Source organism: Tiliqua scincoides, chromosome 2 (genome assembly GCF_035046505.1).
Source record: "Tiliqua scincoides isolate rTilSci1 chromosome 2, rTilSci1.hap2, whole genome shotgun sequence".
Lineage (NCBI taxonomy): Eukaryota > Metazoa > Chordata > Lepidosauria > Squamata > Scincidae > Tiliqua > Tiliqua scincoides.
The window spans coordinates 6901936-6915294 of record NC_089822.1 but is presented as its reverse complement, the minus strand read 5'-3'; the positions used below and the strand labels follow the sequence as shown (position 1 = coordinate 6915294).

At 47.1% G+C, this 13359-nt stretch overlaps 1 protein-coding gene and 1 pseudogene across 1 annotated transcript in view; one reads left to right on the top strand and one right to left on the bottom strand.

Moving 5' to 3' along the window:
• Positions 1-13359, top strand: part of ZBTB7C (zinc finger and BTB domain containing 7C) — an 86252-nt gene that overhangs the window by 33203 nt on the left and 39690 nt on the right. The gene's annotated exons all lie outside the window — the stretch shown is intronic.
• Positions 3761-3877, bottom strand: LOC136643251 (5S ribosomal RNA; annotated as a pseudogene).

Genomic DNA, 13359 nt, shown 5'->3' with positions numbered 1-13359 from the left:
CATAAAAGCATGGACAGCATCATGGCTTTATGGAATCTATGCAGATTTAACTGGGCCATAGGTTCTCATATACAAATAGCTTTAACAGACCTCAAGGAAGGTGCAGAGCTCATAAAATTATCTAGCAGCCTATAAAATAGCTTGACAAATGGGTCTGTTCTCAGCTCCTGATCCAAGAATGCATCTGTCAGTCTCTCTAACCACCATGAATCAAGCCTGGGTCTTCAGATCTAGTTGTTTTTCATGCTGTTTTAGGGCTGCTAAACACTTGGTTTGCCAGCTGGGGTCGAACAGACTTTCACCTCTGCTTGCCGTGGCAGGCACATAAAATCTGAGGCACCATCTCCAAATATTTGGGGACGTGCACTGAGAAAACATAATTCATTGTGACACATCTCCATTGTATATCTCTGAAGCTGCCCCTCTCTTCACGTGTTACATAGGCCCGGATGACAAGTGCGTGCAGAGGTGTGGCGCTCTAGAGTAAAGGTGGAGGATCATAGCTTTGACCCTCCCTAAAATAAGAGAAAGAAACCATTCTGGAAGCAGAAAACTAGCACAGCAGTAGACTAACTCTTTCTCCATGATATGCTAGTGCTTTAAAAGCAGGGTGTTTGTTTTTTAAAGTAGGGAACATTCAAAACTAGCACCTGCCACTTGCACGTTTACCACATGACCCAGCCCTATGGCCCCTCTAAGACAGTAGAACTTAGGTCTACTCTTGTAAAAGGCCCAGGGATGTTGCAAACATCACACTGATGCCAGGCCATTCAGAGCTGCAGATGCAAAGCACTGACAGCTCCACACACCCACCACTGCAGAGCCCAGACTATGCCAACCTCAGTGAGTCATTGGTGGGGAGCAGAAAGTTTAGAGTGGAGAAGGGGAAGGGGGAGAGAAGGAATGGATCCTGGCAGCAGAGACTTGTGCTAAGATCCTATCCCCTCTTTCCCAGGCCACCTTGCCCCCTTCTCTCATTGGACATATAGCATCCACATAGCTGTCATGGATCTGAGGAGACACATAGGCAAGCCAGAAAGCCTACACATAGGTGAATAAAAAATACCTACCCCTGGACCCTCCCATGATTGTATGTACTGCATGCTCCGTCACAGCGGCTGCATCATGGACAATGGAGGGAGATAGGATTGTGCTGTTGCTCTGCTCTGTGTATAGGCCAGGCCATGCATCTACAGCACATCCAAGTGAACATATAAAGCTGCCTGTCTGACCACTGGTCCATGTATTCAGTATCATCTTCACTGGTTGACTGTGGCTCCCTGAGGTTCTGGTGAGGTTTTTCCAGCCCTCCCTGTAGCAGTCAACAATTAAACCTGGGACTTCTGAATGCAAAACCTGTGATGATGCTCCACCATTGAGCTACGGTTTCTTCCCACAGCTGTAAACTGCTGCATGAAGGGTGGATCCCCTCTTATTAGCATGTTGAGATGCATATCAATTTCATTCCAGTTTTGTACTGAAATATGTATTGGGGTCAGGATTCATTAAATTATTAAAGGTTCTGGTGTTTACCTTTGAACTCCTTATGGTCTAGGGCTAGGTTCAGGAAATTGAAGGATCATCATTTTCCTTTTGTTCCTTCTTACTGTTGAAATCTTTGGGTGAAAACCTTTTGCAGTCCCACCATTTATTAGGTTGCAGACTAAAACCAAACAGATTTTTCAGTGGCGGCTCCCAATTTTGAAATCGGTGACCAGATTTGGTGCAGCTGATTTGGGAAACTGGCCTGCTGAAATTTGCTGTCTGACCTCCTTCTCCAGGCAAGCCTTTTATTACTAAGTCCCATTCCAGATGTGCAGTTATGCTATGGGGAAACACATGTGTGAGTCACATCCATGAGTTTCAACCCACATGGGATCTGTAACTATATTCTCAGTGCAGTTCAGGGTTTTCTTTGTAGCAGAAGCTGCACTGGTCCCTCCTCCCTCACTGCCAATCATCCTTTGGCAGACTTTCTGTGTCTGCATGTATCCCAACAGCAGTTCACAGCTGGAAGGGGTGGAAACCTCCCCATGAGAATCTGCTCTTCTGAGGGCAGTAAATGTACTCCTGGGCATGATGTCATTTCTGGGGCATCATTTTGAGCTTGGCACCGGGCTACACAATCATTAGCTACACCACTGCAGTAACCTCCCTACACACTATGGGTACCTTGCATTAAATGTTTCGGTAGCTGCTGCATGGAGCTGGTGTAGTTCAATGGTTGAGGGGTCTGGCATGGAAATTGGAACTTACTCTAGTTCTTATAGCACCTCTGTCATGAGCTTGCTTGGGTGGCCTTTTGCAGGATACTCTGCCTCAGCTTCCCAGCTGCAATATGAGGTTAATAAACTTAGGGCACAATCCCAGCCCCTTATGGAAAGCACTGACATAAGGGCAATGCAACTCTGAGGTAAGGGAACAAACATTCCCTTACTTTGAGGAGGTCTCCGTGAGTGACACCCAACTGCAGGATGCAGCACATGCCCCGTTGGCACCACTATGCCAGTGCTGGAAAGCACTGACATAAGGGGTTAGGATTGCACCCTTCCTTGCCTTACAGTAAGACAAGGGCAACTTCAAAGTACGCATAGTACCCATGCAGTGCTTTGTACACTCAGGAAGTGTGATACACATGTTAAGTATTATCTTAGGAGGGAACGGCATATTGCAAAGAATGTAGAGCTGCTGCTGAAAGTGAAGGCCTTATGGAACAACTTCCCTCCTTCAAAATGCCTAGCACTTCTTACCTCTTGCTTCCATATCCTGATGATGCTGAATGCTCATTTTCCTCCCTCTGCTCCACTTCATCAGAAGTAGAAGCACCACACTAGAATGATGTCACAACATGAGGTCAGTTGAACTAGGCATTGCATGGGAGAAGGGGGGATTGAGGCATGGAACTGCAGTTGTTGGCATCAGCCTCCATTTCTGGGAGCATGTGTTCCTGCTCTGTATTTGCTTATGGTACTTCTCCAATTGGGAGGCAGGCAGGAAAAAGTTCCACAGTTCCACCTGCCTTCTTGACAAGGGGTGGGGCAGTTGTCAGACTGGCAGGATCTGACTTGTTTTTTATTTTAAGAGATCTCTGAGGACCACCAAGTGCAAAACAGTGACTCGGGACTGAGTTGCCTACTGCACTCCCATGGAATAATGACTAGGATATCCTGAACATTCAAGTGCAAATCTGAATCCATGTTATTATGGATCTGAGATGCTGACAAAAAAAAACCCCTGAAACTAGCCAATATCCCTGCACAAAAATCTGGTTGAAGGCAATCAACTAATGCTAATATTTTGCAGGTGATAAATACTGAGATGAAGGATTAAAAAAAAAAAATGAGCACAAGGCCAGCCAGGGCAGAGAATTTTTTTCCTTGCCATTTTACTTGCTACTGTTAAAATATTGGGAGTGAGAAGGTCTTGACAGCCTACTGCAAATCACTCTGAGATATACTGTACCAGCAGATAAACAGTCAAGCCTCATAGTCCCCAAATTGTGAGTTGTGAGCTCCCCACTGGGATTTCTAAAACAGAGAAGGGAGACAGACAAATGAGCCTTGTAGTTTCAGGCTAGGAAAGTTATGGGGAGTTCTAGCTGGGAGGAGTGGCACAGGGGATGCATGGGCCAGGCAGATATATTCCTAATCAGTAGGGCTGCATTGTTTAGTCAGTTAACTTGTGGGATTAATCAACTGAAAACATTCTGATCAGATAAAAATATGGTTGGCAACCTTCAGTCTCGAAAGACTGTGGTATAAGCCTACAGCACCCGGTATTCCCAGGCGGTCTCCCATCCAAGTACTAACCAGGCCTGACCCTGCTTAGCTTCCAAGATCAGATGAGATTGGGCATGTGCAGGGTAACAGTTGCTGCTCAGATAAAAAGTTACTCTGATTAATTGGTTAGCAGATTTTAACATTTTTGAATTATTTTTAATACATTTCAGGCTGATGACAAACACCGTCTTAGAAGAGTTTTTTTTTTTTTAATGAAGACCATTGTCTTTTTGGTGCAAATGTTTTTTTTTGACTGAATTAATAATTAAGCTAATAAGCATATAATTGCTTGCATGAAATCCAGAGTGTAATAAGTTCTAGCACATTGTGGATTTGCTGCCCGGCTGCAATTCTATCCACACTTTCTTGAGAGTGTATTTTAAACACTCTCATTAAACACAATTAAACACACACCCATTCAACACAATTAGACTTTCTTCCCAGTAGATATTCATAGGATCAAGCTGTTAAAGCCTCAGTAGTAAAGTGCACATAGAAAGCCTTAGGTTAAATCTGTGGCAGCTCTGGGTAGAACTGGGAAAGATCTCTCGCTATCTGAAACTCTAGAGAGCAGCCACCAGTCAAAGCAGCCAATATTTACCTAGATGATCCAATGGGTTAACTCAGGATAAGGCAGCTTCCTCACATCAAGGAAACATTGTGTTGAGCAAACTTGGTTTCCCAATCTTTGGAATGAAATGAATGTTCTTCGGAAAGGTGATATTGGGTGGGTTTGCTTAGTGCTGGTATTTAAAAACACTGAGTTAGTACAAAATTGTTAATTTAACTTCAGTGGATCCATGACATGGTTTCCTCAAAAGTATTGGAGTGAGGAGCAGGGAGAGGGAAGGAAGCTGAAGGAAAGAGATTAACTGGTTTCCTAGATTTAAGAAATACAGATGGGTCCAGTCAGTTTGTATAACAGCAAAACATTTGATTAAGAACATAAGAACAGCCCCACTGGATCAGGCCATAGGCCCATCTAGTCCAGCTCCCTGTATCCCACAGCGGCCCACCAAATGCCCCAGGGAGCACACCAGATAACAAGAGACCTCATCCTGGTGCCCTCCCCTACATCTGGCAATTAAGGATTCTTAAGGAACAGGGCAAAGATGGAGGCATTGCATGACTGAAGGTTGTACTGAAGAAGGCAACATTTCCAGGCAGAGAAGAGTAGTAAGAGCTGCATTTTGCCCTGTTGGGATATTCCTTATACAATCCTCCAGGTGACGCACATGAAGAGTTGCTTTCTCAGTCATAGGCATCGCATCCCTGGGGTAGGTGCTCCCCGGAACAGCGCTTACCTGCAGAAGCTCAGTATTCCAGAAGTTTGTGAGTAACATAATGAAGCAATCATATCACCTCCTACCTTTTGGGCTTTCACATTTCTTTAACTTATTTCTGCACAAAGCCTCCGTTTTGCTGCCCCTGCCTGGAATGGCTCCGAAGGGGAGGGGGAGGGGCCCCTTGCACACTGCGGTGAGGCTCCCTGCAAGACTTTGTGCTTTGCCCCCCTCTAGCTATGCCACTATGTAAATGAGGACCATTTTCTTCTTGCCCACTCCTGTCCCTGCTAGACTAGAAGGCATTTGTCTTCCTGATGCTTCTTACTGCTTTTGGTTAACATTCCTTGAAGGAAGGTAGGCCTTGAAGCAAAGTCCTTTCCTTAAGTCCTTTCCAAAGTCCACCTTCCTTATGTGGAAAGGCTACGGCGTTTGGGCCTCTTCAGCCTAGAAAAGAGGTGCCTGAGGGGGGACATGATTGAGACATACAAAATTATGCACGGGATGGACAGAGTGGATAGGGAGATGCTCCTTACACTCTCACGTAACACCAGAACCAGGGGACATCCACTAAAATTGAGTGTTGGGAGAGTTAGAACAGACAAAAGAAAATATTTCTTTACTCAGCGTGTGGTTGGTCTGTGGAACTCTTTGCCACAGGATGTGGTGATGGCGTCTAGCCTGGACGCCTTTAAAAGGGGATTGGACAAGTTTCTGGAGGAAAAAGCCATTACGGGTTACAAGCCATGATGTGTATGTGCAACCTCCTGAATTTAGAAATGGGTTATGTCAGAAGGCCAGATGCAAGGGAGGGCACCAGGATGAGGTCTCTTGTTATCTGGTGTGCTCCCTGGGGCATTTGGTGGGCCGCTGTGAGATACAGGAAGCTGGACTAGATGGGCCTATGGCCTGATCCAGTGGGGCTGTCCTTATGTTCTTAAACTACAATTCCCAGGAAGCCTTGCAGGTCTCTTGTTATCTGGTGTGCTCCCTGGGGCATTTGGTGGGCCGCTGTGAGATACAGGAAGCTGGACTAGATGGGCCTATGGCCTGATCCAGTGGGGCTGTCCTTATGTTCTTAAACTACAATTCCCAGGAGGCCTTGCAGGTCTCTTGTTATCTGGTGTGCTCCCTGGGGCATTTGGTGGGCCGCTGTGAGATACAGGAAGCTGGACTAGATGGGCCTATGGCCTGATCCAGCGGGGCTGTTCTTATGTCCTCACCGAAAACATTACTCAACCCTGCAGAGAACATTTTCCGACAGGAGGCTTTGACCAGCTTTAAGGTGAAAGTCCACGCTGCTGCTTCTCCTGCAAGACAAGCCATCCGGAGTCAGAGGCTGTCTGTTGAAAGACTGGCAAGTGGCTGTGGCGGGCAAGGCATTGGTCAGATCGCCTGGTGGCAGAAAAGGAAAACTGACTGTTCCCACCCAACAATATCACCAGGATGAGGGAGAGAAGCAAAAAGCTGTAAGAGCTTTGTAACAGGTGGTGGCATAGTATTGGCTATGTGGTGTCACCTGCTTCCCAGAGCCAGTTGATTTTGAGCTGTGGTGATACTATCATGGCTTGCACTGCCTGCATCTCCCCCCTCCTTCCAGTCCTCCCAGTGGTGCAGCACAGGAAGTAGGGCACCTGTGTCTGATCTGCATGCCCCCCTAATCACAAGGGAACTGCTTGGCAGTGGCACCTGCCCCATAAGGGTCTCAAGCACCTCTTAGCTGTGCAGATGAGATCCTCTTTCTGGTCGGCTAAAGGGACAGGCCTCCAAAACGAGAACTGGTCTCCTCTGCTGCAACAAAAGGCAGCTTTATGTCCCAGAGCCACTCATTCTATTTTATACTTTTGTCCTTAGTTCTCCTTTCCCGCACATGATGTTTCCCATTCATCACTCTTGAGTTTCATTTATCACCTCTCTTTCAAATTGTCCAGCTTATCCATGAGATTGACATGAGATGCCTTTATTGGCATAAAATAAATCCCAGAACATTCAATACACACAAAGTAAGTAAACAAGAGGTGAATAAAATTAAATAAATAATAAAGCCAATGTAAACCCACCAAGACCAGGAACCATTCAATCCCACATGCAAAGGAGCAAGAGAACAACAAGAATTATGCCTAATCAAAATAAAATAAATAAATTTTGCTACTTTTTGTGTGCAGCTCTAATTTCTCCCATTCAACAAAAAGTGGACAGTATCAAAATCAGACCCCTGAGGATTTGGCATAAATGAAAATAAAAGTTGTTGACGCAAATTATTATAATAAGGACAACATAGTAACATATGAGCCAGAGTCTCAGTTCATGTGATCATATCATGTGAACATGAACAAACCTGAGAACTCACCGCTGACCCACTGAATCTAATGCTCAAAATATTTGAAGACATAACATTAAACCTGAGCAAAGTAAAAGCTCTGCGAACCGGAGGAGTTAATAAAATGTAAAGATAGCTGGACCTGGAGTTAGAAGGGTTCAGCTTATCCTTTAGACCAGGGATGTCCATACTTTTTGGCAGGAGGGCCACATCATCTCTCTGACACTGTGTTGGGGGCCCGGGGAAAAAAAGAATTTACATTTCAAATTTGAATACATTTAAATAAATGAATGAGAGGTGGAATTTATATGAATGAATGAAGGTCTTGCAATAGCTCAAGGCCTATAACAGGCCTTGCACAAAGCAAGGCTGGCCTTTCCTTTACTGCTGCAACTGCACCAGACATGAAACATCAAGCAGTGGAGGGAGCCCTCATCCCACAGCTGATGTGAGATGTTGAACAATTCTCTCACGCCAAGAGAAGTTGCATCAGGCCAGCGTGGACTCCAGCAAGTCTCTAGAGGGCCAGAGGCTCATTGGGGACTGGGTACTCCCCATGGGCTGGATTGGGAGTCCCTGAGGGCCTCACATGGCCCCCGGGCTGGGGTTTGGGCACCCTGCTTTAGACCATTTGGCCCATCCTGCAAGGTGTCACCTTATTCTTTTATTTTTAGTTTTACATTGATTCATATCCTGCTCTTCATTAATGTGTTCAGAGGATGGCTAATGAAAATATCTTTAAAAGGCAATGTAAGCATAACCAAAATAATAAAACCAAAATAATTAAATTAGGATTTCAAGTCTTATAAATGTTGACATTGTTACTAGCTGCCAAAAGGTTTTTCTGACAGAGAGACGCATCCAGATGTGGAGCTGTTGGGGGCATACACCTTGGATGGAGGAAGGACCCTTCTTGATTCTCATTTTTTAATACAGTGAAACAAGTATCTCAGGTTGTGGCCAACGTAGGGATGTCTTCACAGTGATGTGCTGAGCTTTCCCTGGGAAAAATACTCTAGCTGCGTGAATTGGCCTCCTTTTAAAAGTCCTTGGATATTTCTCCAGCAGTATCCAAATTCATCCAAAATTGCTTTTGATGGAATTCAGTGGTAGCTCAAGCCCCAGGTCCAGCCAGCTTTGATCACAGCATGTAGTACATGGCAGAGTTTCTTGACACCAGCAGTCAAATCCCAGCAGCAAACACCCTGCATTTCTCTGCTCTCAACTTGCAACCTGCGTTCATATTTTCTGAGAGTCCCAAGTGAGAAGATGCAGGAAGCCCCTGAGAAATTGCACTCCTGTTATCCTGTTATTTGCCTTTCCTCAAAGTTTCTCCACTCTCACAAACTGTCCTTTCACTCTTAGCCTTTTCCTTTGATTGCCTGTTATTGCTGAAGGGAAAACGGAGGAGGGCCATTTGTCATGCAAATAAACATCCTGGCCAGTGTCACATTCATATTTGCATCCCCAGCAGACTGAAGCAAGAGCTGCTGTAAGCCTTGTGCATGCAAAGCTTGCCTAGCCTGTCCTAGAGGGAAGGAAGGAGGGCGAGAGGGCAGTCGAGTGGAGGCAAGGCGAGGCAGAGACCTGGAGAGAGGACACCAGCAGCAGGCAGGGCAGGGCCAGGCTGTTGGATGGAGGAAGCAAAGAGCTGTATGTGAGGAGGAGGAGATCTAAGAAGGGGGTGAGCAAAGGGAAAATGTGGGCTGGACCTTTGGAAACTTTTCCTGCCTGGTAAGGTCAATAAAGCTTCCCTTCCAAGGGAAGTGGTGTGCTCCCTGCAGCTGGAGCGGTTGAGACCCATCCTTGGAAAAACACTGGGTGAAAGAACAAAATTTGCGGGGAACCATCCTGTCTCAGCAGGGGGCAGGCTGGGTGGGTCCATTTCTTGCTCTCTTTCAGTATCTGGAGTTAAGGCACCCTCCTTCCCATGCTTGCCTCAAGTGGCTGTCTAAGGCCTGCCTGGACCTGCTTCCAGTCCAGCCTGAAACCTGCTCAGACGCTCTGCAGCTTCTCTGCTTGCCTTGTTCCTGCACCCCACACCCAGCAGTGATATACAGATAACCCCCCTGCACACAGGCACACACCCCACCCTCAGCGTGACTCAGACCAGCCCGCTGGGAGTAGCAGCAGCAGCAGGAGCAGCCTTGTGGGCACATCTGTTTCTGATTTAATGTGCCAGTGCGCCAACCCCGGCTTCTCCCTCGTTACACCCTGAGGGCTTTGCATAGTGATTTTTTTCTGTTTATATTTTTTGCTTTTAAAAGCACTCCCACACACCCCTCCCCACCCTCTTTCTCTCTACCCCCCACCCCTTTCTCTCTGTTTTCCTGTGGTGAGCAGCTTATTTTAGAGAGTTTTCTGGACAGATCCAGACAGTTTTACAACTGGAACCTGGCCAGATTCCTCTGTCCTGGTCCGTCCTGGGCAGGCTTGAGCCAAACCAGTTTTCCATGGTTGAGCTGGGCACATATTCCATAGTGTTTTCAGTCAGGAAGGAAACCCACTCACTGAGTCTGCTGTCAAACAGAATTTTTTTTTTTAAATTTGTTGTTGTTCTTTGGGGTTCGGAGAAGAGAGAATTGTCTCTCTACAGAGAGAGAAAATGAACCTGTTGGCGTGGTGCGCCTTCCCTGCAAAGCAAGGCTACAGCATTTGGAGGGGGGGGGGTTTCATTTCAAAACCAGGTTATCTTAGGGGGACAAAGAGGGGGCAGCTGTGGCCATCATCCACTGTTTGTGGGCTTTCCAAGAGCTTCTGGCTGGCCACTGTTGGGAATGGAATGCTGATTGAGAAGGACCCTTGGTGTGATCTCCAGGGCTCTTCAGATTCCCAGACTGGGAGGAGAACCAGTGCTGGAGATGTTTCCGCTTCAGCTGGCACTTGAAGTTCTGACCCAGATGCCAGCTGGGGCAGAATCCAGCAGCATCATTCGTATCAGTCCATCTGGTTGGCAGAAGGTGCTCTGAAATAATGACCTGTCCAAGACCTCTATCCCTTGACAGAGACGCAGACTTGGCCTTCCAATTGGCTCTTCAAAATCTAATCTTTTTGCCTCTAAGCTATATTTTTGCGAGCATGTTCTGTTTATGTTTATCTGCATAAACCTCTTGAACATTAAGAAGAGCAGCATTCTAGACCAAGACCTCAGACCTTTGAGACCTCTTGGTCCTCTATTCTAATCTAGAGTTTAGCACTTTTATGGCAAGCTCTAATCTTAGAGTTTGTCATAAAAGGCCCTTTTAAGTAGCCAGGAGGTGGCAGGACCAGGTTTTTCCACTTGTTTCTTCCTTTCTTCCTCACATTTCACCTGGAAATGTCCTCAGCACAGTTTCCAGCCATTACAAATTGAATTTGGGGTGTGGGAGGCTAGCAACCAGCTTCTGCCTTCCTGGCTGCAACTTCCAGAGATCCAGAATGGCAGCCTGCCTAGTATGGCCTCATTTAGCAAATGTATGCCATGCCTGGGATTCCCACCTCCTGGAATAGGGTACTGAGCACGATGCAGGAAGAAGGGGGGGGGGGTCAAGGAGTGTTTTGCCTCTGGAGATCAGATCAGTGGAGGCTCTTCTGCACTTTTCATAGCAGCAAACCCAAAACCCAGTAGGTTTGCCTGATCTTGTCTGATCTCAGAAGCTAAGCAGGGTCAGGCCTGGTTAGTACTTGGATGGGAGACTGCCTGGGAATACCAGGTGCTGTAGGCTTATACCAGGTGTGTCCAAAGTTTTTGGCAGGAGGGCCACATCGTCTCTCTGACACTGCGTCGGGGGCCGGGGGGGGAGAATTAATTTACATTTAAAATTTGAATAAATTTACATAAGTTTACATAAATGAATATATTAAAGATGAACTTATATGAATGAATGAAGGCCCTATAAAAGGCCTTGCACAAAGCAAGGCTGGCCTTTCCTTTGGTGCCACTGCTGCATCACAGATGTGAAACAGCAAGCAATGGAGGGAGCCCTCGTCCCACAGCTTGTGCAAAAGGTCGAACAGTTGGCCGTCATGCTGAGAGCAGTTGCATCGGGCCAGTGTGGGCTCCAACAAATCTCAGGAGGGCCAGAGGCTCATTGGAGACTGGGGGCTCCCTGAGGGCCACATTGAGAGGCCTTGAGGGCCGCAAGTGGCCCCAGGGCCGGGGTTTGGGCACCCCTGGCTTATACCATAGTCTTTCGAGACTGAAGGTTGCCAACCAACCATTATTATTAGTTGACAGTAAGCTACAGATAGAATCAGATCGTCTACTTCCTTTCCTGCTCTCCATCCTTGCATCAAAGTTTAAAAGGAATGTGTCACTTTAAACTTTAAACCCCACATGAGGAGAGAGCACTTTGCCGCCACCCCCTCCTTTTATCCATACCCATATGGCAGTGACCTGTTCCCTTCAAACTTTAAACCCTGTGTGAGGATGGAATGAAGGGAGCAAGTCACAGCATTTAAAGTTTAAAGTGATGAGTTCCCTTTAAACTCTGATTGAGGACAGAGCACAGCAAGGAAGTCGAGCTTTTATTTAATTGTGCGGGGGGGGGGATCGGTGTGCAAGAGTCGCAGTCATAGGTGGCATCAGGCAGCAGACCTGGTTGTGTTGTCCCTGTTTGTAGGTGTACATCTAACAGTCAGTTGGTCCTATTTGTACCCTGCTTTTAGCCAAGATAGTTTGCAGCTAATCCACAAAACAGGTGCTGCATATTAGGGACATGTGGAGGTGTTTATGGCACTCTTCTGATTCTTGCGAGTTGATAACGTGATCCAGGTTCTAGACTCTTCCATTTAGAGAAAAAAACACGAGCTACAGACAGACTCAGGAGCTGTTTGCGGGTACAGATGCTGACCCACAAAAGCAGCCTTTCTGCTGATCACAATTCATAGGAGTACACCTAAAAAAGGATTGTGTGTGTATAGGCCCTGATACCATAAAAAAATCTTAACTCACAATTGTGTCAACAGTTCTACTGCTTAGACGTCAAAGGGCCCAATCCTATCCAATTTTCCAGTGCTGGTGCAGCCATGCCAATGGATTGTATGCTGTATCCTTTGGTGGAGAGCCAGTCACAGAGGCCTCCTCAAAGTAAGGTAACATTTGTTCCTTTACTTGAGGGCTGCACTTCGGCTGCACCGGTGCTGGAAAGCTGGATAGGATTGGGCCCTAAATCTCCTGGCTGACTTGAGCAAAAAAGGACGTGTTGTTTTTGTTGTTGCTGTTTTTAATAAAAATTTATACTGCCTCTCTCCCTCCCCCCCCCCCCCCCGCCGGCCCCAACCTGAGGGACAGGCAGCCCAATCCTGAGCTGCCCGCAGCGCCTAGGTCTGGCAGCTCTGTGGAGGGCTGCCGCTGGATCCTGCGCCTCCCGTGCTACCGCGGGACGCTCCTCGGGAGAACGGGATGTTTGTTCCCTTCCCCCGAGTAAGGGAAGCAGCCCCGCAATGGGGCTACTCACTTTAGCGGCAACAAAAACGTCAGCGCTAAAGTAAAGGCACTCGTGTAGGGTGCACAGCCCTGCATGAGTACCTTGGCTCCGCGGATCTGCTTCACTCCCTCCCCAGACATGCCTCCCACCCACCCCTGGCCACACCTCCCCCTTCCTGGAACGCCTCCTCCACGCCCCCGGCCACGCCCTCAACTCCCGTTCTGCAGCCCGGCGGTCCAGGAGACCACCGAGCCATGGAACTTGGGCAACCGTCATGTGCTAGCCCAGTGGTGAGCCCTGCAAACGTGCCTTATGGCATGGTTGCGACTGAGGTCCGCGGCACAGAGCCGTGCCACGGACCTCAGGACTGGGCTCTCAGGCTGCTAAAAAGATTAGAATAAAGAACAATGCAGTCAGAACAGAATAATACAACAGAACATCAAAAGAACATGATGCCGTAAGATCACAGTATCAGCTAAACTACAACTGCTGGAATGCCTTTAAAAGGGAATTGGACAAGTTTTTGGAGGAAAAATCCATTATGGGCTACAAGCCATGATGCGTATGTG